We start from the raw sequence: 27,627 nt of genomic DNA on the forward strand, positions 1-27,627 counted from the left end.
CATAGGAATATTCATTGAAGAATTGCCCAAATATTGACAATCTAAGTTTTCAGTTTTTTTATTCATGGATATTCCTGAACTCCTGAATGTGTGGGTTGTTTTTTGTTAAACTCTGGTGTCCTTTTCATCTAATGTTAGTATTGTTTCTCAAGTTTATATCATTGCATCTGTGCAGTCATCTATAAGAATGCTGACATAAGGTCTTTAAAAAAAAACAAACAAAACCCAAAACAAACCACAAAACCCAAACCCACTGCCTGTGCTTCAGGAGGCGAGGATAAATTTCCTAAAGGAGGCAGCTGCTGTACCAACTTGATTCAGTGGGTTTCCACTTTTAAATGTTCAGCATTGTTTAAATCTTAAAAGAAGGCCTTTACTTTCCCTGTACTTATTAAATAGGACATGCCTACAGTACATAAGAGTATCTATTTGCAATCTCAAGTACAATTAAAGTAGGATGGTGTTTCTGAAGATTCAGAGCCGGTGTCTACAGTCACAGCACTGTAAGCCCAATGGATGAGCTAACAAACCTTTTGAAGCAAAACCAAATTGGGCTTGAAAGAGGGGAAATAATGATCCTGCTTTATCAGCAATATATATAGAGAGAACTAAGCTCATGAAATCGAATTGAATTAATCCTTAATAGATAACGCTGTACAGCTTTACATAGTGCTAGCAAATACGTGCTGTGAGACAATCAAGGTACAACTTGTTTTCTAGCCTTTTGTCTGACCAGTTTATTTTGGAAACAGATAGTTTGAGGTAATAAAATTAAAAAAAATCACTGAGTTGCCTTTTAAAAAGGAAGATTATTGCTAGTGGATTAATTAAGGTTAGGTAATTTGACCAATTATACATCTTGGCAGTTATGACCAATCGATCAAGTAATTTTGTAATTTCAGTGCATCTACAAGTAAAGCAAAGTCATTTCAAAGCATACAAGTTTATTTTATTTTTTACTGCTTCGGTTGCTTTTTAATATGACTAATGTAGTGGTTTATTAAGCAGAAGATTCATGCAACAGTTTTTGAGGGCTTTATGTGAAATTCAGTCATCCCTAATATTTATAATCTTGTGTACAAGATTACAAAAATGTTGTCCTTTGATGCAATATAAACTTGCATAAGTTTATTATAAATTGTAATCAAGTTTCTTTTTTAATATACTGTTGCTGCTGCTTATTGCACCTGTTTCTGCTTGGTGCTTTCAGTTGGACGGTGATCACTACATACTTTTTTTTTTTGCATTCATGCTGAAATCACTTTCATCATCATCATTCTTCCACAGATTTATGAACTTTTTTCATGTTTCTTTCTTGGTGAAACCGTCTTTTTCTTTTTTTAACTGCACCTTTCATTTCTTGGTTCAGTTTTGGGTAGCTAGATGAAGAGAAAAATTTGCAAAGCTTTGCAAAGTAGAAGATGCAAAAGGTAAAAAAATAAATAAATCAGCAGATTCCAGAAAAATTCTGGTCATGAAATTAAATGTTTGATGTTTTTCAGCTGAGCATCAGAAATGAGGAAAGGACCCATAAAGTTTTCATATAAATACTGAAAAAATAAGACACATCCATTTTGGAAGTTAAGCCTTAGCTACTTATCTCAGCCTCTTATGGGAGTATGGCTTACTGGGACTTTGAACTTGAATTGCTGAACCACTGATCTTCCAAGAATTTTATGAGAGAGAGTGCATTATATATAAAGTTAAAGCAGAAGTATATCTGAATAGTTTTCTGAAATACCATCTCTCATGTTTATCAAATAGGAATTTTTAGTGGTTACTGATTATTGAATCTTCAGTGGCATTGGAGTAGTTAAGATACATAAGAAGGCAGCCCAGAAACTTCTATTTTATGTATTTCATGTAGCCAGGGTGGGGTTAGAGAGTCCTGGAATGCAGCAACATTGCTGATGTGATAGCTCTATAAACAAATCAGAAAGATGCTTTATACATAGGAATTGAAGCTGGAAAAATGACTTACACTTGAGAGAGTATGGCTTTAAAAAGAAAAAGGGTCAGTGTAGTGACTTAAGGATGTTATTAGAAGAACATTGTGGCATCAAAGTGAAAGTTTGTATTAATCTGCTTTACAAGGAGCCACCATAAATCTGGACAACAGTAAATTATAGTGGTGTAATTTATGTACTCCGTTATAGTGGTGTACTGCATGTACTCCCATAACCACTGTTTCATCGTATCTATCTGAATCGAAACTTTGGTAGTATGTTAAAAATACTATTTTGTATATAATAGTATTAAAAAACCTGACTCGGGTTCACTTGATCACATTGCTAAGCATATAAATAAGTCCTCTTTTTATCATAAGTTTAATTCTACATGCAATTTTGATATTAAAACCTACCTAAATTAATATTTTCCTTGCTCTTCTCTCTACTTTAAATTATAAGAGTTAGAAGGAAAGAAATGAGTATGTTATAGTGCATAGTGATATTTTTTTTCCCCTGTGGTTTTTCTGCATTAAAACTGCTAGTAGAAAATTAACATAGGAGATGCTCGTTACTTTTGGAATTCCATAGCCTTTATGTATAAAGAACAGTCAGTCACCAATTCTGATCTCACATTTATCATAGCATTTAACTTTACCCACATAGCTCTGTATTAAACTCAGTACTTGTTTTGTGGTTGGCTACATGACAACCCCTGGAAGAAAAATCTCTTTGCACATTCCAGTTATGTTACTGTCAAACATTCTTTAACTCGCTTTTAAATGCCAGCCACTGGTCTTGCTATTCCTCTCACCTTTAAAGATACTTATGCAAAATAGTCAAGATCTCTAAGCTTCTTTTGATTAATAGACGAAGATTAAACTCCAAAAGTTTCTTACATTTTTCTCATTCTTAAGTTCTCGAAGGAATGCAGTTTTTATAGCTTTTTCCTGTTTTCTTTCTTCTAATTTTATTTTTTTAACACTTAATACCAGAAATTAATGGAGTGTTTTAGGCTTTATAGGTGCTATGCAGAGATACTATTTAGTTACTTGCTGTCACTCATTATATTAAAGTTTAAGTGCGTTGCATTGGATGTTAATGTTGAGTTGTACAACCATTGTAACTTGCTGCTTCCCAAAGTAGCTTCTCAATTGTGCTATACCTGTTCTTGGGTATATAACTTTATATATCCTCAAAACTTATTAAAAATAGTATTATTCAATTATTATTCAATTATAATTCCCCAATGATTTCTTTTTTATTTATTGATCATTCAGTAAACTATATTTTGTTTCTTCCAAGCTTTTATTTTTAACCTAAAAATTAGGGGTGCACTTGCCAATTTTCAGTCCATTGATCTAGTTGTCCCTTGATCTACCTTTACCCTTTCCTTTTGGTTTTGCTTCATGACTGTTTAATAGTTAATTTCAAACAAGTACAGAACATGTAAAAACTTAAGTTGTTGGAGAAAGCTAAAATATTTAGGGGAAGTAAAGTGCTTTTACATGACTGTTATTTGTGATGCTGTGGCTGGGTGGCACTTGCTCTTGTGGACATCCTGGTGCGTATACTCATGCCCAGCTGCTTGCCCAGCCCAAAGTAAGGAGTGGGATGTGAGGAGTGCTGGGAGATAGTGGGAAGGGAGAGCAGTGTGAACTGGGGACATAAAAAAAGGCTGTATGTGAGGGTATTGGATTGAAATGCATGTAAAACCAAATAACATCAGTTTAGTTGCCCATGGAACCACTTGCTTCACCAGGCCACTGCAGATTTTCGGGTATACCAGTATACAGAAGGTAAATAAATTCCATTACGTGCTCACCTTTGTCAAGTTAACTTGTGAAGTTCTCTAAGAAATAAAGTTCTTTTTGAGAAGTTCTTCCTTTAACCGTGGTGACTGACATTTTTTTGTTTTCCAATGTGTTAATATCAGAGGACAATGATTATTTTACCTGAATATAATATCAGGTAATCGGTTTATAGTTACTGAGTTATCCTACTTGTTTATCTAGGGGTGACATTACTTTTTATAGTCATGTAGAATTTTCCTGCTATTCCATGATTTGTTAATAATTAAGAAATAATTAACAAATTATTAATTAACCTCAGTGTCCTGATGTGTCATGAGTTTTACTGTACTGCTATCTGATGGCTACTGTCATAATTTTAAAAGCCTATTTTAATTATGGTTTTATTTTTCTTTCTCAGATTTCTGTAACTTATACAGCCTGATTTCTGCGAATTTCTAATGTTTTTGCTATTTGTTAGATTTATTTTTTTTTATCCTTAATAGCTACTTTGAGAAGGTAGATTTTAATCTTACTTTCTTCTTTATGTTGGGGGTCTTTCATTCTTTTGGTTGCTTGACCTCTCACATCTGCCCTCGTTAGACTGGTGATTTGCCATCTATTTGCATTTTGTCATTGCTGCTCCTTTCAGCGTCCTTCCCCTCTCCTATTCAACTCTTTTTCCTTCTGTTAGGTTTTAGCTTAAATGAAAAATCCATCAAGTGGAGTGCAAAATTATAGAACAGGAGCTCTGAACACCCTTGAAGTAGTTTACAGTCAATTCTATTTTTAGAGTGTATGTTCTCTAGTATAAGGCTTGTTCTTTCATCAGCATAGTTTTCTTCTGAGTGTTTAAGCAAAGCAACAAGGTCTGCTCATTTTTTGGCTGCCCTTCCCTTTTCAGTATCAGTATTGTCTAACAAGGAGCTGGTAGATTGAGCTTGGACAGGTGTTGCAGGAGAACCTCATTTACATTGTTTAAATCCAACGAAGAATGAAGCAGTTTATTGATGATACATAATTAACTGATGATTGGTATACTGCATGTTCAGGATCAATATCAGCAATACAGCAGATAAACCACAACAGTGGACGCTTACCAAAATGTTGAGACACCCACAAATTTCTGAACAACTCCTATTTACATCTCTGGCTGGAAGTGTGGATGCTCCAGCTCTGCGTGTACCCCCACCACTCCCCACAGGCCACTGGGGCTTCTCCTAGTGCAAAGGTCCCCTCAAGGTCCAGCAGGCACACCAAGGTGGAGGTCCCCATGTGAGGCACACCAGCCAGGAACTGGTGGCTCGTGGTCATCTGCAGTGACCTGTTGATTTCAGTAGTAGGACTAGACTTCAGCAGTGCTCTTGTTAAATCCTGAGTGCATACTACAGTGGTTTGTTGAGTTAAGTCTTAAGCAAGTTTTGAGTAACTGAAAGGCCACCTATTTTATTAGATCACCTGTTTTTAAAGCTCTCTGTATTTTCCCATTCAATGTAAATACACTCAAATTGTTGCATTTTTTAGGATGCTGACAGCTCTGCATTTTAGCCATTGTGTATCCCCATAAGAACTGAATTAATTACTGTGATTTTACAAATTTGCCTGCCTTTGAATATGGAAAGATTTCTACTTGACTGTAAAACCTGATTTTACTAGGGTTAGTTTTACATGAAATTTGTAATGCTTGTTTTGTTTTTAAATTAATCCCCTAAAATTGTTTAAAATAAGTTTGTCAACACATAATCTAATGTCCAGTGTGACCCACCCTGACCCTAAGTTACCATTATTATAATTGAACTACTGAAATAAATCTGTGAGATTGCTTTGCAAAATTCAGAAATTCAGGCAGCATGCATGCTATGTCTTCATATTCTTTTTGCACATCAGATTGGAGCTTTGATCCAGTATCTGATGAAGGTCTATGAAGTTTTGTCACAGGAATGAAGCAGTGGTACAGGGGTATCAATTACACTAATGCGCTTTACACTGTGTGGAAGTGGGTATATGGGGGAGAGACTGAGGATGGAGCATCTAGTTGAGGTGTCTTTCTTTTCCTCATTCTAAAACTTTGTTTCAGTATGTGAATTGATGTGCAGAATCTATCCTATCTTTCCGGCTTTGCCAGAAAATATTGCAGTGTGTGAACAATTAAGTTTTTAGCTTAATCCTACTACCTAGCTTAGTGACTACCTAAATGCAATGTAAAAGTAGTTACGGAGGTGTTGGCCCACAGTGGGGCTAACTATGGAAATTACATGTTGGAGTGTAATTCAAATTCTCTACACATCACTCTAAGTGGAAACCAAATAAAGGTACACTGAAATGTTAGAAACTACCCTTCATTTTAATTGCATTTTCTACATTTCTATCCATGCTACCTATTCCTTGTTTCATATAGTAGTTATGGCATCTTAGATAATCTCCGTTGGTCCTTTAACCATTGTTAAATGCCTCGTGAAATCTTTGTTGTCGATAGTTGGTGATTCTGAAGGCACAGAGGAAGCACTGAAGGGTGGATCCCTTTAACTAGGTAGCCAGCAGTCACAGATGCTAGGCAGTCTTGATCATGTTTACATAATGAGGATAGTGATTATTTATTTTTTTTTTAGTGTTGTGATGTTGGAACATTGCAAAGAGGAATTAAACTGATCTCTTGTTTGCATTGTGTACAAGAATGACTAAAAACTTTTTTCTTTATTCCCTAGTAAATAATTTGGCTATCCCACCACATCTTGATATAGAATATTGATGATTTAAGAAATGAATAATATGTAATGCCTTTTTAGTAATAAAATATTTCCTTATCATTAACTTTTAGAATAATTTTAAATACTTCAAGTAAACTCTGTTGGTGACTGGGAGCATTTAAAAAAGGGTTGCTGAAATTTTTGTGGTTTAGAGACTTTCAACTATAGCAAATGGGGAGGAAAAAAAATTCAATGTATGCATAATGATAAATTTCTTTTAGATTAGAAAGATTAATATTAAATAATGAACACTTACATTTTATTATAAAAACAAAAGATAGTTCTTAATAGTCACAATCAGTTCCTCAGTGCTGTGCGTTTCTGCCGTAGACACTACTGCAATTTAACAAGCAAAACTAATTTAATAGATAAAAAAAAATGGAATAGGTGAAACTAGAAGACTGGTTAGCTTCATTTTCTTGAATTTTGGCTGTGTGCTTGCAGGTGCTAGTATTACATGCTTCTCGATTGCTGTTGGCCATCCTACCAGGTGGGAATGAGGTGTCATGCATAACGTGTCTGAGAAGTCATTAAGTTAAGCAGCCTGTCTACTCATTTTATCAAATGCTGTTCTTGTTTCACTTTGGAAAGCAGTGTTGGCTTAGAACAGAAAATGTGAAACTAACACAAATGTAAAGGGCCAAATCTTACTGCTGGTATTGCACAACATTTTTAATATTTAAGAAGAGGCTATAGAGCACAGAATATTTTTCAGTATTCTAAATCCATACTCTTTCCAGTCTCAGATATAAGAAGTGATTTGACACTAATGAAATTCACATGCAAAATCATGTAGTCTAAAAGAACACAATTCATGTCTGTGTTCATGTTGCTTATTATGTTCTTATTATTTCCCGTCACACAAACATCTTTAAAAGAATCAGCTTAAACTTACTGATTCCAAGCAGATATGATCTGTACTTCCCTTTGGCTGTGTCACAGGGGTGGATTTGCCAGCTTAAGAAGGGTTCCTCTTTCTGAGCGTGGAGACCTCTTTGCTCTGTCATCAGTATCTTCCAAAAAAGATTCTGTCAGTTCCTTGTCTGTGAAGAAGTGAGTCTCCCCTGGTTGCAAGATGTGTTAGTGTTTCAATAGTGACAATGTTTTCTCTGTCTCTTTTTCCTTACTTTCTTCTTGCCAAACTACTTCCTGTCTCAAGATGTATGAAAACAAGGCTATGGAAAGATATCAAACAAGCACACAGAAAGGTATTGTTTTCCCTGGAAGTATCAAACAAAACTGGTAAGAAAATACACATCTTGAGGCAGTATGAGTACTGCAGAGAGAATGATGCCAGAATCTCATCATTACAGTGTAGGGGAAAAAAACCTCCAAACTAGTAGTATGTCTACTTATATTCGGATTTGGCACTCCTGTTTTGGAATTCAGTGCCAATTATATAAATAACACAAACTGTAATAGGAATACTTGTTTCTGAATTCATACAAGACAGATTTAAATATTCAGAAGAATGATCACACTTTATTTATGCCTACATAACAACTTGGGATGCTTTTCAGGTGTAAACAAAACACAGTTCCCCAAAATAATGTCCTGATTAAAAAAACATGCACTTTTTGTACTTCTGCAATATGAATGATCTCTGATTTAACATGGGGAGGACCAAGTCAGAAATATTGGCATGCTGAAAGGCAAATAACTGTATCTTTTCTTAAACAACTTTGCTTTTACACACTGTGGAAAGAAACCTGCCAAAAAAGGAAACTCACCCTACACAAGGACAGTGATGTTTTGTCAAAAACCCAAACAGAGGCAACTTGCATGGGAGTAGGTGTTGGTAGCTATGCCGACACCTTCTTTTAAATGAAAGAAAGGCTTTGGTAGAGTATTGAGTGTTGAGAAAATGAGGAGAGAAATGTTATTGGAGATAAGGTGGAAACTTGCTGCTTTTCTGAGTATAAACCAAAGAAAACAGACAATTTATCTTTTGGGAAATACTCATCTTTCTTTAGGACGGCTTATGGCATCTGATTCCATCACTTTTACATCTTTAGATATCATTAAGCTGGGAAGTTGTATAAGCAAATTTAGTATCAAAAGTAGTTTGTAGCTTGTTTTTGAGAAACTCTATGGACACCTGCCCTTTAAGTGTAACCATTTAGAGCTACAAATGTAAGCTGTATTTGTGGTAGCCAGTGGTTATTTATTATGTGTATGTAACTTACTGAAGATTTATGGTCTACTTAACTAATTTTCAGAGTTCTAAAAATTGGATTTTTGTATTTGTTAGGACTTCGTTTATGATGCTGGTGATGGCATGGATGCAACAGCTGGGACAGTACTGAATCTTTAAGCTTTCACTTGCATTTCACTGCCTCCAACTAAAGTTTTTCATTGATATTTTCTGAATGATGAGAAGGTCATCACTGAATACGTATGCTTGAAGAAAATGTGCTGCTGGTGGAACTAGCTTAGTTATATTGGTTTAACTGGAGTTACGACAGGGTTCACAGCTCATCTTCTACCCTGGGAAGATTCCCCTATGGAGTAAGTGTGACTTAAACATATCTGAAGAAAGGAAAAATAATTTGTTGTCCTCTTTACCTGATCTTCACAATGAGGAATGCTCATCCATGACAGACCTAAGTTAGCTGGATGCTATGTGAAGAGGACGCAAAGTGGTTGAGCTAATGAGGCTGGTGATTTCTGAACAGGCTGTGAGATGCCATTGCTTTCTTCTTTGCTTTTCTATTCTTTGCTGATCTTGCCTTTTTATACCATGTCAAACACAGACAATTTTTGCTTTATTCAGTCACTGTTGCTGTCTTACCTGCTTCCTCTTGCTTGGTAATGAAGCTGGCCTTTGCCTGTCATCAGATCATAATGCCAACTTCGGTTTTCCTCACAACTGTATATTTTCAAATGATATTTTTGAAGTTTTATTTTTGAATGGGCTCATTTGAGAAAAAAAAAAAAAGGAAGAATTTCCCTAAAATTCAAATCTTTACTGTTTGGGATGTGTTTACCCATAACTTCTGTTACAGTGTTTCTCTGTTGGGTTACTGTTTTGGGATCTTTCTTCAGCTGAATGAGAGGCAGGCACCTTCACAGGGTGGTTGCTCCCTTGAGTCCTTTGAAGATCGCTATCTTTGTTCACTGGAATCTCAGGGAGCTTAATGTAAATATGTTCTTAACTTAGGGATTTCAGCAAAGTAGCTAGAATTTGATGTGATTAATTTGGACTATGTTATCTTAATACCTTCTGCACAGACATAACAAAGGCTTTTGGTCCATAATTAAGGTTCCAGTTACTGCAAACAATATACAGTCAGTAAATCCACTTAGCAGGATGATTAGTAATCCCTTTTCTACCTCCATAAGTTTCAAAAGGTTTGTTCCTATTGCTTTTGACTGTAAAAGGCACTGAAGCAGTTCACAAACAATTAACTATTCCAGTCCTAAGCTATGTTGAACACATATAATGGAAAATGAAAAATTAATTTTGTGACTGCAATTCAATAATGTCTTGTTTTGCTAAAGAACTGAATTTTGTAAGATACATACTTAGGAAAACGTTCCTAGACATTTTGAATAATTTCTGACTCGTATCACAGTTCCCAACTTTAATCAAATATTCATTTATACTTGAAAGCCCTTTTTAAAAATGTAAATAAAAGTCTGTCAGAAGGACAAAATAGTTCATTGGGTAGAAGCCACTGACACGTTGCCATTTTGGTGCCTCTTTGTAGCTTGGGAACCTGCAGTTTTACCAGTCAGCTGTTTCAGAGTTGCTGCCTAACAGTAAACAAACTGTTCTAAGTTCTCTCTCAAGCCTGAGTTTCCAAAACCTGATTTTTAATGGGTGAGAGAATACCCTTACACCACAGGGCTTGTTTCTTTACGTTCTGTGCCCACACTTTGTATAGAGACACCTGGTTGAAAAACTGAGAGTAAACTTGCTAGTTTTTGCTAGTGCGTCATTGCAACTAGGCAGTCTGAGTCTCAGACTTATTTCAGAATTTTATCCTTAGTTAACTTGGACAAGTTTCTATTACCTGACTCCTGAAAGTCCTCTTACTCGCTTACTTAATTGCATACTCTATATGAGGAATCTGCGTCTAGCCTAGTGTGCTGTCTGCCTGCTGATAAAGTAGGGAAATGGTCAATAGGAGTTAGGCTGCTTAGCGCAAACCAAGACTCCACCAGGATCTTTTAGGATTTAACTGTTGGGTCCAATCTACACTTGGAAAATAAGAGTAATATCTTATTTTCGACTGCTGTATCATTTACTTTACCTGACAGTCCTTACTATTATTTAGTGTAAAAAAAGACTCTTACGTCTCCTGCTTTGCCATTTGGTGTCCTTTAGCTCATAAGACCATAGACTGAGCCAGTTCAGAGGGGGCCAATTACCCATCATATATATTATCTCCTGTATGACGGGAGCCAATTTTTTGACCCTTGGAAGAAAGCAAGAGTTCTGCACAATTATATAGTAGTATAAGTTGGAGGAAAACCTGCCTTTCACTTACAGACTGGCAGGCAATTTATGAACCTAGAAGTGGCTTTTAGAAATAAAATTGAAAATTAACATTTTTACAGCTATACCATATTTTGCATGTTTTTGAGTGATTTCAAAATTATTAAAATAATTCTCTAATGTATGAATTGTCTTTCTGTAAGAACATGGAAACTGAAATATAACAAAAAGAAATCCACAGGAGTCCACAGGACTTACTTCAAAGATGGGAATTCCTGTCTTCCTGCGCGATTAGACAAAGTTCCCTACATGAAGAGCTGAAATGACTGACCTAGTCTAGTCATAGCAGTATGACTGTCAGTGGACAAAATTTCCAACAGGGTAAAATGGCTTGTGCAATTTATTGTCTTACAAGAGCTAATCTTTTTTTTTTTCACCGTCCTAACAAGATCATATAAAGCTTAGCTACTTTACCCTATGTATATCCCATATATGTGAATTTGTGTGTGGAAAAAAATATACACACGTGTGTATATGTATGCATGTATTGGAAATATTATAGTCTCTATAATTGAAACAGTATGACTATTCATATCAATATATTAATTGCTTATTTCCTAAAGGAGACTGGCAAGAGTTGGTGCTTATTTTGACTTTATAGATACTGGTATTTCAAAATTATGGTTTATCCAAAGTAGGTAGGAACTCCTTTGAGGCTTCAGCAGGGAGAGGAATTCATTCTATGTAGACATCTCTTTTTTTTCCTCTTATTCTTTTTGTAGCCAGGACTTTCAGTATGCCTAGATTTTTTGGGGGAAGGATTATCCTCCAAAGTGGGTGTATGCGTTAATAAGGGATCAGACCTTAAAACATTATAATTTATTATTCACTGTATTGCCCACATATTTGCATGATCTCCATACCCCTGTTATGTTGTCTATTCTTTAAATTACCCTACTAAACTTCTAAAACAATAAATACTTTTTCACAACGTTTCATGTGGCTATTTCAATTTTATAGATTGTTTTGAATTTGTTAATTCAGTTGCATAATTTCATTTGATCTACGTTTTCAGCCATAGCAGTGAATAATATAAATAACTTCAAAGGAGTTTAAGTTTAAAAATGGTAAAAGGTTATAGTTCTTCCAAATGCAAGAGCTTCTGTCAGTTCTTCATCAATTGTCTGTTTCCAGATAAGAATTAGCATTTACCTTTAAGGTAGTTTTAGGAAACATTTGTATGGAAACATTTAGGAAACATGGAGATAGTTGATGATGATACACTCAGTCACTTTATTTTCTATTTTCTCTTACTTGAACACAAGATGGTGGCAGTTAAAGCTTCTCAGAGGAGAGAAGAAGACAAAAAGTAGGATCCTAACTTCAGGGTTCTGGCAAACAGACTTTGACCTGTTCAGGTATCAGCCTGAAAGACTCTGTGGCTTGACTTTCAAGGATCACCTCATCCAAGCTCAAGAAGAGTCCATCCCAACAAGCAAAGGCAGCAGAAGCCCTGCATAGGTGAACAACGAGCTTCTCACTGAACTGAAATAAAAAAAAGGAAGCAGACACGAGGTGGAAGCAGGGACAGATGATCTGGAAGGAATGTAGAGACACTGTATGGTCATGCAGGAATTGGGTTATGAAAGCCAGAGCAAACCTGGAGTTAAATCTGATGGAGACATAAAGGGCAACAAGAAAGGATTCTCCAGTTACAGCATCCTTTTGCTGCTGAGTGGGGCAAAATCTGATGAAGGACGTGGAAAAGGCCAAGGTACTCAATGCCTTCTTCACCTTTAACGGTCTTTAATGCGTTTGAAATGCCAGGTGCCCAGTAGCAGTGGGAAAATCCGAAACAAGGAAGACTTTCCTGTGGTGGAGGATTATCAAGTTATGGAGCACTTAAACTAGGCATACACAAGTGCACAGGACCTCATTGGTTGTATTCACAAGTGCTGAGAGCACTGCAATAATAAAATTTAAATTAAATTAAAAAATAAAGTAATTTTTGAAAGGTCATGGCAATTGGGAGAGGCCTCTTGTAGACTGGAGGAAAGTTTGTCTTCAAGAAGGGCAAGAAACTTGAATCCTTGGATCCTTGGCAAGATCTTTGGAAAGGTGGTAGAACAAATTCACCTGGAATCCATTTCCAAAGATATGATGGACAAGAAGGTGATCTGGAGTATTCAGCATTGATTTATGAAGGGGAAATTTTGCCTGACTGACCTCATAGTCATTGGCTTGGTGGATGGGGGTTAAGAGTGTACGTTGTTCATCTTGACTATAGCAAGGCTTCTGACGCTGTCTCCCTTCATAACCTCATAGAGAAATTGATGAAGTATGGACTTGAATGGAGAGGTGGATTGAAAACTGGCTGACTGGCCAGGCTCAGAGTTGTTATCAGTGGCGTGAAATAGAGTTTGAGGCTGGTCACTAGTGGTGTAATGAGGGAATAACGGATCCAGTAGTGTTTACCATCTTCATTAATGACCTGGATGATGGGACAGAGAAAATGTTCAACAAGTTTCCAGATGATACAGAACTGGGAGGAGTGGCTGGTAACACCAGATGGCTGTGGCTGTCTTTCAGAGGGACCAGCATTGCCTGGAAGGCAGGCTGATGTGAATTTCAAGAAAGGGAAATGCAAAGTCCTGCACCTAGGGAGGAGTAACTCCAGGCTCCAAGAGAAGCTGGAGGCTGACTGGGTGAAAAGCAACTTTACAGAAAAGGGCCTGGGCGTATTGGTGAACACCAAGTTGAACATGAGCCAGCAATGCACCCTGGTGGCTAAGGCCAGCGACCTTCTGAGCTGCATTAGGTGATCCTTCCCCTCCACTCAGCACTGCATAGTGAGACAGCATCTGGAGTCTTGTCTCCAGTTCGCAGCTCCCTGTTGAGAGAGAGGTATGGACATGCTGGAGTAAGTCCAGCAAAGAGCCACAAAGATTAAGGAGCTGGAGCATTTGACATACGAGGAGAGGCAGAGAGACCTGTGACTGTTCAGCCTGTAGAAGAGAAGAACCAGGGGAGTCTTACCAGCACGGGTGAATTCTGACTGGCAGGGGACAAGCAAAATGGAGTCAGACTGTTTTTTGTTTTGGGGGTTGTTTGTGTTTTGTTGGGGTTTTTTTTGTTGGTTTTTTTTTTTTTTTTTACAATGAGGGTGGTCAAACACTGGAACAAGGCACAGGTGGTGGAGTCTCCATCCTTGAAAATATTCAGAGCCTTACTGCACATGATCCTGAGCAACCTGCTGTAGTTGACCATGATTTAAGCGGGGGGTTGGACTAGATGATCTCCCGAAGCCCCTTCCAAACTTAGCCCTTCTGTGTTTCTGCCCTAGTGTTTTCCTGTAAGGTTGTGGTGGTGTTATTTTTTATAAATAAGATTACAGTCTCAAACAAACCAAAAAACCAACACTTGTGGGAACAGAAAAATGAACGTTATTAGCATTTCCGTGCTTCTAATAATCAGATTTCAGGCAAAAAAAAAAATTGCATACTATTTGTTTATTAATTGGTCATTCTCAAAGAAAGTAGCACAATCAGAAAACAAAACAATTAAACTACTGACATGGATGTTCTGCATATCTTAAAGCAGATTACTCTGTATGCTTAGAGTTTTTTTGGTTTTGTTTTTTTTTCCTTGTTTCTCTTTCATAACTTTGTTTGGTACATCTCCAAAGAAATTCATTCTGTATCTCAACTATAACTTCTTAAAAGGTTCCTGTACTGTCTGGTATAGTTTTCAGGTTCAGTCTTCACGTTTATTTACACAATTACTAAAGCTGTGGGTTTTGTGTTATTGTTTCTTCATTCTTTTTTTATAGCAGATATTTCGGTTGCTCTAACCTGAAATATTTAGTATTTATTTTGGCCCTTTGTATTCTGAGATTTGTCTTCAAAATAGTAAAATTTAAAATGACATGACATAGATTTTTTTTTTTAATTTTGTTTTCATTTCTAAATGATAAAGTTGCATATGTTTATAATTTGGTAATGTACCCTTTATTTGTTTAGGAACTTGAAGGAATTGTTAGTGAGATATGAAAACAAACATTGTAGAGTCTGGATATCAGTAGACAAAGTGGTTCAGATGGATTTCATCTAAAAAATTTTGCAGAATCCTGAAAGATGTCCTTCTGCATTAATTTTTATAGCTATGGGAATAACTATGCTATAAATGTTACAACTTGAAAAGCTGTCAACATTTGTGACAAAATTTAAACTAATTATTTTTACAATGAAAGCCTGGCTTGACTGAGAATTTGCAATTGACTTCAGCTTCTTTGGGACTAAAATTAAATCCCTAGGATTATTTGGAGCATTTGTGCTAGAATGCTGTTTCTTTTTTTATGAGGAAAACAATAGTTTAGTTTCAGGTACAAGGAAAGGAGAGAAATTATTTAAGATTACTCCCAGGATTTTTAATGGCTCATTAACATCGGTGTGAATTATCTGAATAAAAAAAATATGTGTATTCCTGTAGTACAGAAATAAAAGAGGGTAACAAAAGCAAAAGTAAGCTTTTGACATTTAGGAAATGAATAAAACTTAACAGAAACAGGGCAAGTGCCCTGTACTGCCCGTTCTAATTAGAAAATCTTTATATGCAAACCAGAAAATCCTTACATGTGATGCCTTATGTGCAAAGGCGTTGCAAAAAACCAAAACCACCTTAAATTTTCAGTTGTAGGAATATCAGGCCTGAAACCAGTAAGTCAAAATGGAAATAGATATTTATACAAAGTCTGAAACAGTAGTATTCTCACTGTTATACCTCCTGACATTTGTATAGAAAAGTACATTGTTTTTGTATTGTGCAGAGTAAGGGTACTAGAAAATATGACAGTATGTAAAGGGATATAAAACATACATGTAAATAGTGTAGTTGTAGCAGGGGTAAATGGGGTGAAATAATCAATGATCATCTGTAACGGTGATTCTTATGGTGGCTTGCCTATCTGCCTGCTGTCATGTGAAAAGGAAGTAGTAGAAAGTGATGGCACAGTTTACGTTAATGGTCATCCCAATGAGCCTTCTACAGTGGGAGGAGCAGTGGTAAACCTCAGGCAGGATCCTGTTTACCACCAGCTGTGTTTCATGGGCTTGTTATTTAGCTGCCCTTTCAGTTGTTCTGGATAGCACTTTTGCTAAGTACAGCTTTTGTAAATTCTGCTTCCATTTTTCACAAACATTTTTAATACTCTGAACAGAGTTATTAGTAACCTATTGTGATCATTCCTGCAAAAGATGTATGTGTTGATGGGAAGCTACTCTTAAGCACGTAATTCCTAAAAATTGTCTTTTTTCATTTTTTTCTCAAGATTCCTTTTCTTTCCTTTTTATATTTCCCCGTTATTACTGTAAATTCCTCTTACTGTTTTTCTGTTAAGTCTTTTCTTCTTCTCTAACAATGCTCTGATATGCCAAGAACCCTATCTTTCCATATCCATACCTCTAATTTCCTGTTTTCCTTCATAAAATACAATAAATCTTGTTTCTTTGCTGGGCAAATCAGACTTTTATACTTGCATTAAAATGTGAAACTGGTGATAGTGTGTTTGAGATCATATACCTTTATCCAGCACAGGCCTTTCATAAATACGCTTCAAACAACACAGGATTTTGTGTTCAGGCTTGTCCCATCACCAAAATACTTGTGCACACGTGGGCGTTCTCTCCTTCGGCATTTCTGCTGTGAAGTGTGATTAGGGTAGTCTGGCAGTAGTTCCACTACAGTATGGGTATGACTTTGTGATGCCGCTGATGATGTCATGAAAGGAACAGTTGAAATATTGGCTTTCTCTCTTTCTAACTGTAGGTTTTTGTCTGTATCTGATGCTTTTAGTTCTTTCTACCATGTTCTGAACTTAAAATAAATCCCCTCAGGCCCTTCCTTTTCTTCCTGCCAACTGTCAATGACTTTGTTCCCCCATCCTGCTCATACTGTCCTGGTGAGTGCCTTTCTCTGACAGCAAAGTTAACTTAAGATTTCCTAAAATCCTTGAATTAAAATTCTGTGCCACTTAGCTGGCTGACTTTTGTTTAATGCTCTACCCTGCTACGTATTGATTGCTGATTTACTTTGTGCAGGAGCTCCCTGTTCCTAACTTGCTGCTCTTTCAACATGTGTTTAGTAAAGCTGATGTACCTCTCCCAAGCCCAGCAGTGACTGCCCAGTCCTTTACTGTGCCGTGCTGATCTAGCAATCTGGTCAGAACTAGTTCAGTGATCTTAGCACTGATATGCAGGAAGGGATTTTCTGTGATATCAACCACACATTGTGCCAGTCCAGTGCCCTGTGACTAACAGCAGCAAGGGATAGAGGACACTAGAGGGATGGATATGGATAAAAACACAGTTTCTGCTGCTAATTTATTGCTCTGAAACAGCTCCCCCCCCCCCCCCCCCCCCCGAATTTTGTCAAAAGCCTTGACATGTCCAACTGCTTTGTAAAGCAGTTTACCTTCAAATTCTTTTGTACTCAGCGTTAGTTGCTTATTGTTTGATTGTTTCCTGGTATCCCTGCTTTTGTGCTTGGGTGTGTATGTCTAGATGTGTAAATGCACCTCCGTAGGCATAAGTCAGATGTTTACAGTACCTGTGTATCAGTCAGTTGCCTGCACTGGTTGTCAATCATCAAATTGCCGAAGTTTAGCAAGATATGAAATAATTTTTATATGCAGCTGCCGAAGTCAGACTCACCACTAGTTGCAGAGTACTTTTTCTTGTTGTAGCAGTAACCTTGTTTTTCTTGATGCTAATGAGACTAGACTGTGTATGCTTTAAAAATAGAGCTTCTTCAAGTTCTGGACAAACGTTTATTCATCCCAGACCAATATATTTTTTTTTATTTTTTAATTAGGGATGAACTTATAGCTCCACTTGCAATCTCTGATTACATTTTTATTGCCTTTGAAAAGTGGTTTAGAATACATATTTTTCATATTAAGAAATCTTTGCCTGAAGACGTCTAATTCAGAGAAATCACTTAATTTTCAATACTTACATCACTTGCAGTTTTTCTTCAATTACTTGGTATACCAGAAAACTTTCAGTTGTTCCCAGATTTCCTGTTTCTTTTCTGATATTTTCTTTATAGGCTTCTAGTTTCTGAAGGATACCTATTTAAGATCTTGAATCTGGATATTTCCACTTTTTTCTTTTTAGCTTTTTGTCCCCAGCAGTAAGCTTTAGTACTTTTGGTTTTGGTTTGGTTTGGTTTTTTTTTTAAGAGTTGAGTTTTATTTTCTATCTCTGATATTTGCAGATATTTTTTCAAGCTTCTGCATTTTTCTCAATACTGCTTTGAACTTCAGGCTTGATTCTAAAAGATTATCAGTGACTTACATTTAACAGTAGTTTAATATAACAATAGCTTATATAAAGGCTTTCTTGTAGCAGAAGACTCAGTTGAGGCTAACCCATCTTTCTGTGCTTACCACTAACTGATAGGATGGTTTAATAAATTCAGTAAGTAGCGTGGAGCGGTGCCAGCAAGCTCAGAAACTAATTATTTGAAATCTTGTGTATCAATTTGAAAAAGTCCATTCTTTGTAAAGTTTATAACATACTGATGAACTATATAAAAATTGTATATGCATGTATACAGTCTTGATTTTTTTCTATTTGCATTATTCCTAAGGAACCTCTCTTAAGAGAATATAACTGTAGGTGCTTGTCAGTAGGGTACTCTTGTTACAGGACACTCTGGTTTTGAAATTTAGGTGTAAACAGACTGTTTAATCTTTTTCGGTAGCATGACATGCGGTCAGTTTATTAAGGAGACTCTTATTTATCTTTTAATAATGGCTGTCTAATTGCTGCTCTGATTTTGGCTTTTTAATATGAGATTGCCTTCTAAAGTGTAACTTCTTGCAAACTTACCATCATCCTGTCTGCCTCCTGTCTTGGCCATTCTCTGTAAATTTCACTACTTTTTGTAGAGGCTCATAAATTTAACTCAGTTTTACTTTTCATCTTGTTATGTAGCTTATGCTTTTCTCCTCTGTAATGCCTCCAAATTCTGTTTCTCTTTATTAATTTCAGTAATTAAAATGGTTGTTTTCTTATCAATGTTAATTCCCATATTCAGTGTTTCAGCCAGTATGATGAACATCAGGAGTGTTCTGTTTGTTAAATGCAGAAAATATTGAAGTTAACAGTCATCACAGTTATGTTTGAGAATTGCAGCCAAGGCTTAGAAAAATAAGGTTTAACAGAGGTTAAACTTGAACATGCTGTTAAGTCTTTGAATAAAGCGTGAAACCAGACTGTCTCATTTCATTCCAAGCTAGCTGCCAAATGCATGGCTAGAAAGATTTTCACTTTCAACCTCTAGGTTTATCTGAGCAACTGGCTTATAAAACCAATAACTACAGATGTAAGTTAAAGTTGTGTGGGGTTTTTTTGTTGTTGTTGTTGGTGGTTTTTTTCCTCCTAGACTTACTTTAAAGCTTTGGAACTCCATTTTAAACCCTATTGTATTCCTGTGATTAACCTTCGCCTAACCCTTGCTATGCCCACTAGCAGTAGAAACTAGCAGTATGAGAAGTTCTTACTATAATGGTGTTCTGAATGTCTTTGGCATTGCAGAATTCACATTAGGGTAATAAGACTATAGAGTTTAATTTTGCCACAGTAAATTTAGGAAGAAGCTAGAAATATTTACACCCAGCTTATTCAGAAATTAAGCAGTTAGAATGGCTGTGCTTAGTTTTGGCAAAACAACACAACAGAGTTTAACAGAATGGGAAAAAAACACATTTTTGTGCAAAAGCTTGAAAAAGAATTCATGTGGTGGAGCTCTATCAGTATAAAGGGGAAGGATAGCAAGAGTGGAATGAATCAAAACCTTTTGTTCTATTAAAAAAAACATGATGCCTTTATATTGGCCATATTTTGTTATTCTAGACTAAGAAAATGGGTGGTGTTTGTTTTTAATTACACTTCCAGTTCTTAATTTATCTTTTAATGTATCAACAGGAACATTTATTAATCAGCTGAAGTCTTACCAGGATAAGCTGCATGGTACAAGTAATAGAAACTAGCACATTAATTTTCTGATAATCTTTTAGCTGTTTCTTAAATAATTTCCATAGAGAATGTTCTTGTGGTCTTTTTCACCTGTTGCTAAGTGGTTTTGTTTGAAGTGTGAAATTTATGCTTTCTTGTTTAACTGGTATGAACCTGCTGTTGTAAGCGTAGAGGCATCCTTATATTCTTAGGCTATTTAATTCTGTGCCACTGTCCAGTTGTCTGAGAAATGAGGTGCAGTAATAAGCAAGCGGTTTACTTAAAGTTATCTAAATCAAAATAAAACCTAATAAAATCTAATAGTTTTTGCCTTGGTTCTTTTCTGGAATAGAGTTTGTATTCTAACATATTCAACTATGTGGCACTATTATTTAGGATTGATTAGAATTTTTAAGCAGGCAATTTTTATTGAACTTGACATTCTGAAAGTTAATTTTCCAAACATGCATTACAGGATTCAAATATTTGTGTCTGATGTTTTGAGTAGTGCATGCAGATGACAATAGTCAATCATATCTAATTAGCTCATGACACACTGAGCTTGCAGTAATTAAGCAAGACATTGCTGCTTACTTTCTAATGATTAAGATCACACAGATTGAGAGCCAGCTGTTAATCACTTTTCTTGCAAGGCTAATGCCATTAACAGAAAATCTCAACAATCTACCCCTAAGGCTATTTTTAACAGAGCTTTTGGTGGACAGGCTCTGTCCACCAACAGATGTAAGCAACAAAGTAGAATTTCAGATTTTGTATTTTGAGAGCATCTATTCAAACTTCTCTCACCTCGAGGTAAGTCTTCCTTGTAGATTTATATATGTCACTTAAAAATTTAGGAAAAACTCTCTTCCAAATTGCTAGAAAGTGATATTGTCATGCTGCAGCCAGGATCTTCTAGAAGCTTTTAATGCTAATATACCTTTTGCAACTGTATGTAGTGAAATGTCAATCTACATAATACTCATAATACTGTCATTGACAAATGCAGAGGTAAAAAAACATAAGAACAATCTTTATGAAAACAGTAATTTCCAAGGTGCATAGTTCAGACTAAACAAAAAAAATAAAGTCAGTTTTGTTAGTAACATTATTATTTGTTTTATTATTATTTGGACATATGGAAGTAAATGTACCCATTTGCTACTCTGTTGCTATAGCTGTGGTCTGGATAGGTGGGTGGAAAATTGCTTGGATGCTGAGGGTAGTGGTTAGTGGTTAATGGGTTGTTCTCTACCTGGATTCCTGCATCAAGTGGTTATCTTCAGGGGTCTGTCACGTGACCCATCCTCTAACATCTTTGTCAGTGACCTTAAGGAGGTCACAGAGAGCTCGGTTATCACGTTTGCTGATGACACCAAATTGGAGGGTGCAGTCAGTACACCGTTAACGGAGACCTAGGCAGGCTAAGACATTGACTGCCAGGAAATTTAAGAAAATCACAAACTAAATTCATGAAATATAACAAAGTCAGATGCAGAGTCCTGCAGCTGGGAAGGAAGAGCCCCAGGCATTGGTTCAGTCTGGGGCCTGCCTGTCTGGCAAGCAGCTCTGCTGCAGAGGCGGTGGTGTGCTGGTGGGCGGTGAGTTGTACTTGATCCAGCAGTGAGCCCTGCAGCAGGGAAGCCAAAAGCATCCTGGACTGTCTTAGGAGGAGCACAACCAGGAGATCAGTGGAGGGGCTTATCCCTCTCTGCCCAACATTCACTAGACTTCCATCTAGTTTTGCATGCAGTTTTGGTTCCCCCAATACAAAAAATACATTGATAACCTGGAGTGAGTTCATTACAGAGCCACCAAGTTGATTTGGGCTGGGAGTACTTGCTCTGTGAGGGAGCTGAGCTCGTTCAGCTTGGAAGATGGCTGCAGCAGGACCTAAAAACAGCCTTTCCATATCAACAAGGGGGTATCAAGAAGATGGAGCCAGGTTCTTTGCAATGATGCATGAGTGGGCAGGAGACAACAAGCAGAACTTGAAACTGGATACAAGTAAAAGCTTTTCCTCATGAGGACAGTCAAGTAGTGGAGCTGGCTGCCCAGCAAGATTGAGCAACCTCCATCCTCAGAGGCTTTCAGCCTGGGCTGATCACATAGTTGCATTGCTTTGAGGTTGGGCTTGAAAACTGTCAAGGTCACGTTCTACTTGGAATGGTAAAATGGTGTTTTCTTTCCTGATCTATAGGAGTCCTGAGCTACTCTGAGATATGGGACAAATCCATACCATTTTGTCCTGAATCACATTTTTATAGATGGTTCTTCTGACTTGTTTGTAGAATGCCTTACCCTCCCTAGTACCAATCTGAATAATTTGTTTAAGGGCTTCATTATCATTATATACAGAATTTATTAAAGGAAAGCATATTAATGTTAGGGATTTTTGTCTTCGTAGTTAAGAAACAATGTCAGTAGGTGTAAAATCTATAGTGTGCTAAAGGTCAGAAGGAGGGCAACTCCATGTGTACTTACAGGAAAAACATACTCTGTAAAGGAGCTCCATATACCTTATTTCAGAAAGTTATAATTAATGTCTATTTTCTGTCTGCTTTTAGTTTTACTGAATGGTTCTTTGTGAGCTTATAGTGCTAATGGAATCATTAATTTTCTGCGTCCCACAGCTATGTTACTGCTCTCATACATATGTGCTGTCCTTATCCATTTGTCCCTTGTTGGTGGGAAAGCCTGTGTTTTTGTTCTCACTCAAGGCCCCTCAGGCCTGGAATTACCTTCTTACCATGAAAGACGAAGGTACAGCCCTTCTTAAGGTACAGTCCTCCTTCAGATTAAGTGCTATAAAAATTACAATTATTAACAAATTTTATTGTAAGTGTCACTCATCCATTGTTAAAGCCCCTAAACTATAAATTTCTTCAGATCTTAGTAGTTATTTTTCATCTCTCCTGTGACAGTTGCAAGTTCTTCAGTGCGGGTGTCCTTCTAAAGCAAGTCAGACTTTCTCCTGGATGCGGAGGTTCAGTCATATGTAGAAAGACACATGATAGATCTGAAATAAATCACATTTTCTGGAATTTTGCCCTGTGAGAGGATTAGTACTTGTACCATTTGGGCAGATGTTTGTTTAGTTTTCTCTCAGAATCCCTTAGCAATGGATGTCTGTAATCTGTCCCAGCAATCTGTTCAAGGACTTCAGTTTCCTTGTAGCTAGAATATGTTAAAGAGGAGATTTCTGAATTATTTTCTTATCTGATTGTTCCATTTTTCTTTGCAACAGATTTTGAGGTACTTATAACTGTCATTATGTCCTCTTGTATTGTCTGTAAACTAAACAACCCAAATTCGTGCAGAGTTACTTATAGGCCTATTTTCCAGATCTCTGATCACTTCTAAGTTGTTTTTTGTATTTCTCGTGACCCTTTTCAGTTCATTACCTCGTCTATGTAGTGTAGCCATGAATCAATGCTGACATAATACTGTATAAAAGGGAACAACATACTGGGATGTATTAAATGCAACACTGGTGATTAATTACTTCACGGGCGTGAAATTATTCCTCCCTCACATTCATCAGTGTTTAAGGAACCTTCTGTACTACTCATCTTGTGAGAGTGAGAAAAAACAATTCAGTAGGAAAGAATCCAAAGGAAAGCAGTCAAAATATGTTTGCCTTTATTGCAACAACAAGGTATTGATGCCAATATTTTGCTGTCAATCTTCACTGCTACCTACCTGTTTCTTTTCCTTAAAGAAAGGGTGAAGAAAAGCTGCTTTTCTTCCATGCAAGTGACTGTTCTTCCTAGAATATAGCACCTTGCGCTGCTTTTTTTCTGTTAAAGAAATCTTTTTTTTATGGTAGTCAAAGCTATTTAAAAATTTAATTCTGCCCTTCTCTGAGAAACTGTCTTTGTCTTTTGATAACAATGGGAGATGTGGTGTAGAAAACATATCAAACAACTTACAAAAGACAGAGTAAATTTAAGCCTGCTGTAATTTAGTGGTCAGAGCACCAGGCTATGTGGGACCACCTGAAGTTTTCTTTCTGTCTATCTGAAAAATAAAAATATCTGTAGAATAAAAATCAGTGACTCCAGTTCTCACATGTCTTCAGCAAGTGATCCAACCATCATTATACCATAGATATGGAATTTCAACAGAGTTGTTTTCATTTTAAAAAAATAATCAAAATAGCATTAGAGAATTTTATCACTAGACCTTTGAGGTGCAAATATTGCTGATAAAATATTTGTCTGGAAATGTAATGTGGAAGTTCAGTTGGAAAAAAAAAAGTTGAAATGTAGTGCTTAAAGACTTGTATTTACAAATGAAGGAAGGTCATTTATAAATGCATTTTAGTAGTTAAAAATTGAATTGCCATGCTATTGAAGCTGTGGATACATAATACGTTAAGGGTGGAGATCAGCAAATGGTGATTTCTACTGGAGGACCAATATAACACAATGCAAAAGGTTTTCTAGATAACGTAGGGGAAACAACAGGAGATCCGTTTTTATAAGGGTCTAAGACACTAATACTCTGTTTAGTTGGCAATAGTAGTGATCACAATTGCTAAAATGTACTTAGGCAAAGGGAATGAAAGATAGCTTTTGGAGTTACAGAGAACTTCACAGTCTAAATCAATGTAGTACCACTGCACTGCATGTGCTTTGACATCTGCTCTGAATGCATGAAAATTTATTATGATTTTATTATGAGTATCATCTGAATCTTCTGACCATCTGTGTAAGCCTTGAATGTTTTCTGCCTCTTTTCAAATGGGTACTAGCGTGGAAAACCTAACTAACACTACTCTAATGCATTTGAGCAACAAATGGATGTAAGCAAGTAAATAGTTTCTATAGGAAACCTAGTACACCTTAACACCACTCCAGCTCTGCCTCATTTTTTGCATATTTTTTCAAAATAAAACTTACAGCAGTGAAGACAAGTATTTTATGCCAGTAGGACTGAACTTTGGCTTAGAGATACCTACTTTGAAACAGAATTTGCAGCTGTGAGCTTTAGGCTACAGATACAGTGCATTGAAAGAGTTACAGTACTTTGAGTAGGGTCCCAAAACACTGTGCTGAGTGGGGACCACTTTAAAGTAAGTATGTTGTCTAGGGGTCAGCCTTAAGTGTTCAACAATAAAACTGATTAAAGGATTCATCTGCAATTCTAGCTTCCTCTAGAGTGTGATATTTTCTACTCTGTGACAGTTTTTGAGCTTGCTTGAGAAAGTAGCTTTCAGTGTGGTTTTAGTTTTCTTTCAAAAACAGGGCAGTGACTAAGCTTTCTTAAAAGAAGTCACAGCTACCGTGATGCCTGTGCTACAGATCTCCATTTCTTTTCCTCTCACCACCTATGTGGAGGTGCACATTCACACCATGCACCCCTCTTCCTGCAGCCAGTGTCTAGAAAACTCCCACAGATATGAAAATCAACATTTAATTTCCTCATCTGCCCAAGTAAGTTTGAACTTGTGTTCCCTTGCCTCTCATTGTGCACACTTAAATCCTGTTGAGATGCAACTCCCAATGTACTTTCTGCCTGGTTTTTTTTATTATAAAACACATGTTAATATGGTATATTACTACATCATTTTGGGGAGTTATTACCACTTTCAGTCCTCACTTTCTAGTACCAGTTACTAGAAGAACTACTGTATAAAATGAGAAATCAAGACAACCATAGCATAGTTAAAGTGCTGCATATTTGTGTACAAGCAAACATGAAGTTCTCATTAAAAGATCCCTGTTTGAAGAAGTGTTTTGTCTGGACTGGGATTTGTCCTCTAGAGTTACGTATGCCATCTCTTCAATACAAAGGGATAACAAGGGAATGAACTCTGATTCAAAGCCATTTGTAATGGTCTAAAAAAAGCCGACTTGAAAAGCTGAGAGAAATCTAGATTCATCTTATTGATTCTGAAAGCAAATAAGGTATTGCTGCATGTCATCTTGGATCGCATCAGGTGTTAAATGGGGTGTGAGGCAGATACTGGATTTTAATAGGAGTAAATGAGCTTTGGTGAGACTTTAGTTCAAGTGGTGTGGTGGAAAATGCTAAGCTATTTAATCAGTCACTCTACATAGTCAATTTGTTACTTGATCATCTGTTATAAATGATAGTTCAGGGTTTCTTTCGTTACTTCTAAACATATTTAACAATTACTAGCCAGAGAAACGTTCTAGGTTTAGGCAGTATAAAATGCTCTCTGGAGCTGTTTTCTCTCGGTGTTTCTGTAAAGCATCCTCTGCTACATCAGCAAAAGTAACTGCAGTTGCCAGGGGTGGGAGAGCAACGCGCAACCTCTGAACAGCAGCAGAATGTGGGGACAGCGGTTTTGCAAGGCAGTTCTACTGTTTGAAAATACTTGCTATTACGCAGCATGGCTTTTAAACAATGATGTTGGCACGGTTTTCATATGTTGTCATTCACAAAATTGTATTGATAATAGCCACACATGCTAGAAATTTAAAAAGTTTCAAAACCTTGGGAAAGTGAAGAAATGTTGGTTTCCAGACAAGTGAGAATGAATAAGGCTTTACACCCTCACTGAACTTTTGTTTCCTTTAGGCATTCCCAGCAAAGGACAAGATTTATCTGCCAGAATTAGACAATTGGAGTTGCTATTTATATTTATTTTTTAAGTCAAAGTAGAGAGCTATGATGCAATTTGTTCACTTCTAGATAGAGGTATAAAAAAGATCAGGTAAATCATGCTTCACCACTGGCTTGACAGAATCTAAGGAGCTGCCCTAGATGTGCATTTTTAAACCTTGGCGAGACCCGTTTCAAGCTGAAGATACCTGCGTATGTATGTCTGCTGGCATGACTGATGTCTGTATCCCATTATAATTGTGGAAATCTGGTCTTGCCTCTAACTAGCGAAGGACCTGGGATGTCCTAAAAATAGCCTGTGTGAGCCTTATGTGTGGAGACCTTGGATATCCTGAAGTGTCTTAAGTAGCAGCAGTGGCCTACATGGGGACAAGGGCTTTGAGCCCAGCGACAGCAGAAGCACATGAACAATCGAGCTGAGCAACTGCTGTGTATATACTTCAGGGTAAATTGTATTGCTCTCTAGACTGCATTTTCCATTTCTACTGTAAAGGAGGGTTTGACACTCATAGAGCTATATCACATCAAAATTTAAGTGGCTTGAGCTTAAACTGATCTTGCCTTTAAAGTCCAGAAGTTTTTATTGAGAATCACCACAAACTTTTCTCCCTATTTTCACAGAAATGGAAATATTATTATGAAGGTAATGTTCCATGTTTAATTTTAAAAAAAAAAAAATCCTTCAAGCATTCATTCAGTTCACAGGACATGTTTCTTCAATTCCTTTACTCTTCTTTACACAGTCTACATTTTAACAAAACATAGATGAACAACTTGATTTTAAATCCTTTTCTAAAAACAAATGCTGCAACTAAACCTTAAGTTTAGTTTAGTTAAGTAACTTAAGTAAACTTAAGTAAGTTTATCTTGATTATTCTTCACTTACATAGAGGAAAGTGCAGTGTTGTAATGATACTGTTATATACATTATAAATTAATAAACACTACTTTTAAATACGATTATCCATTTTGGAACCGGTGTGTTGCTTTTTCTCTTCTGTACAAAGACTGTAAAGCTCTGAAATTACATTAGCCTACTTATTTTAACAAACAGCTATAAGCAGTCCTAATTCCTCAGTTGTTGTTTAAAGA

General features: G+C 36.6%; 1 protein-coding gene across 1 annotated transcript in view; it reads left to right on the forward strand.

Moving 5' to 3' along the window:
- SNTG2 (syntrophin gamma 2) overlaps positions 1 to 27,627 on the forward strand; it is a 266,527-nt gene that overhangs the window by 79,762 nt on the left and 159,138 nt on the right. The window lies entirely within an intron of this gene.

Source organism: Falco naumanni, chromosome 6 (genome assembly GCF_017639655.2).
Source record: "Falco naumanni isolate bFalNau1 chromosome 6, bFalNau1.pat, whole genome shotgun sequence".
Lineage (NCBI taxonomy): Eukaryota > Metazoa > Chordata > Aves > Falconiformes > Falconidae > Falco > Falco naumanni.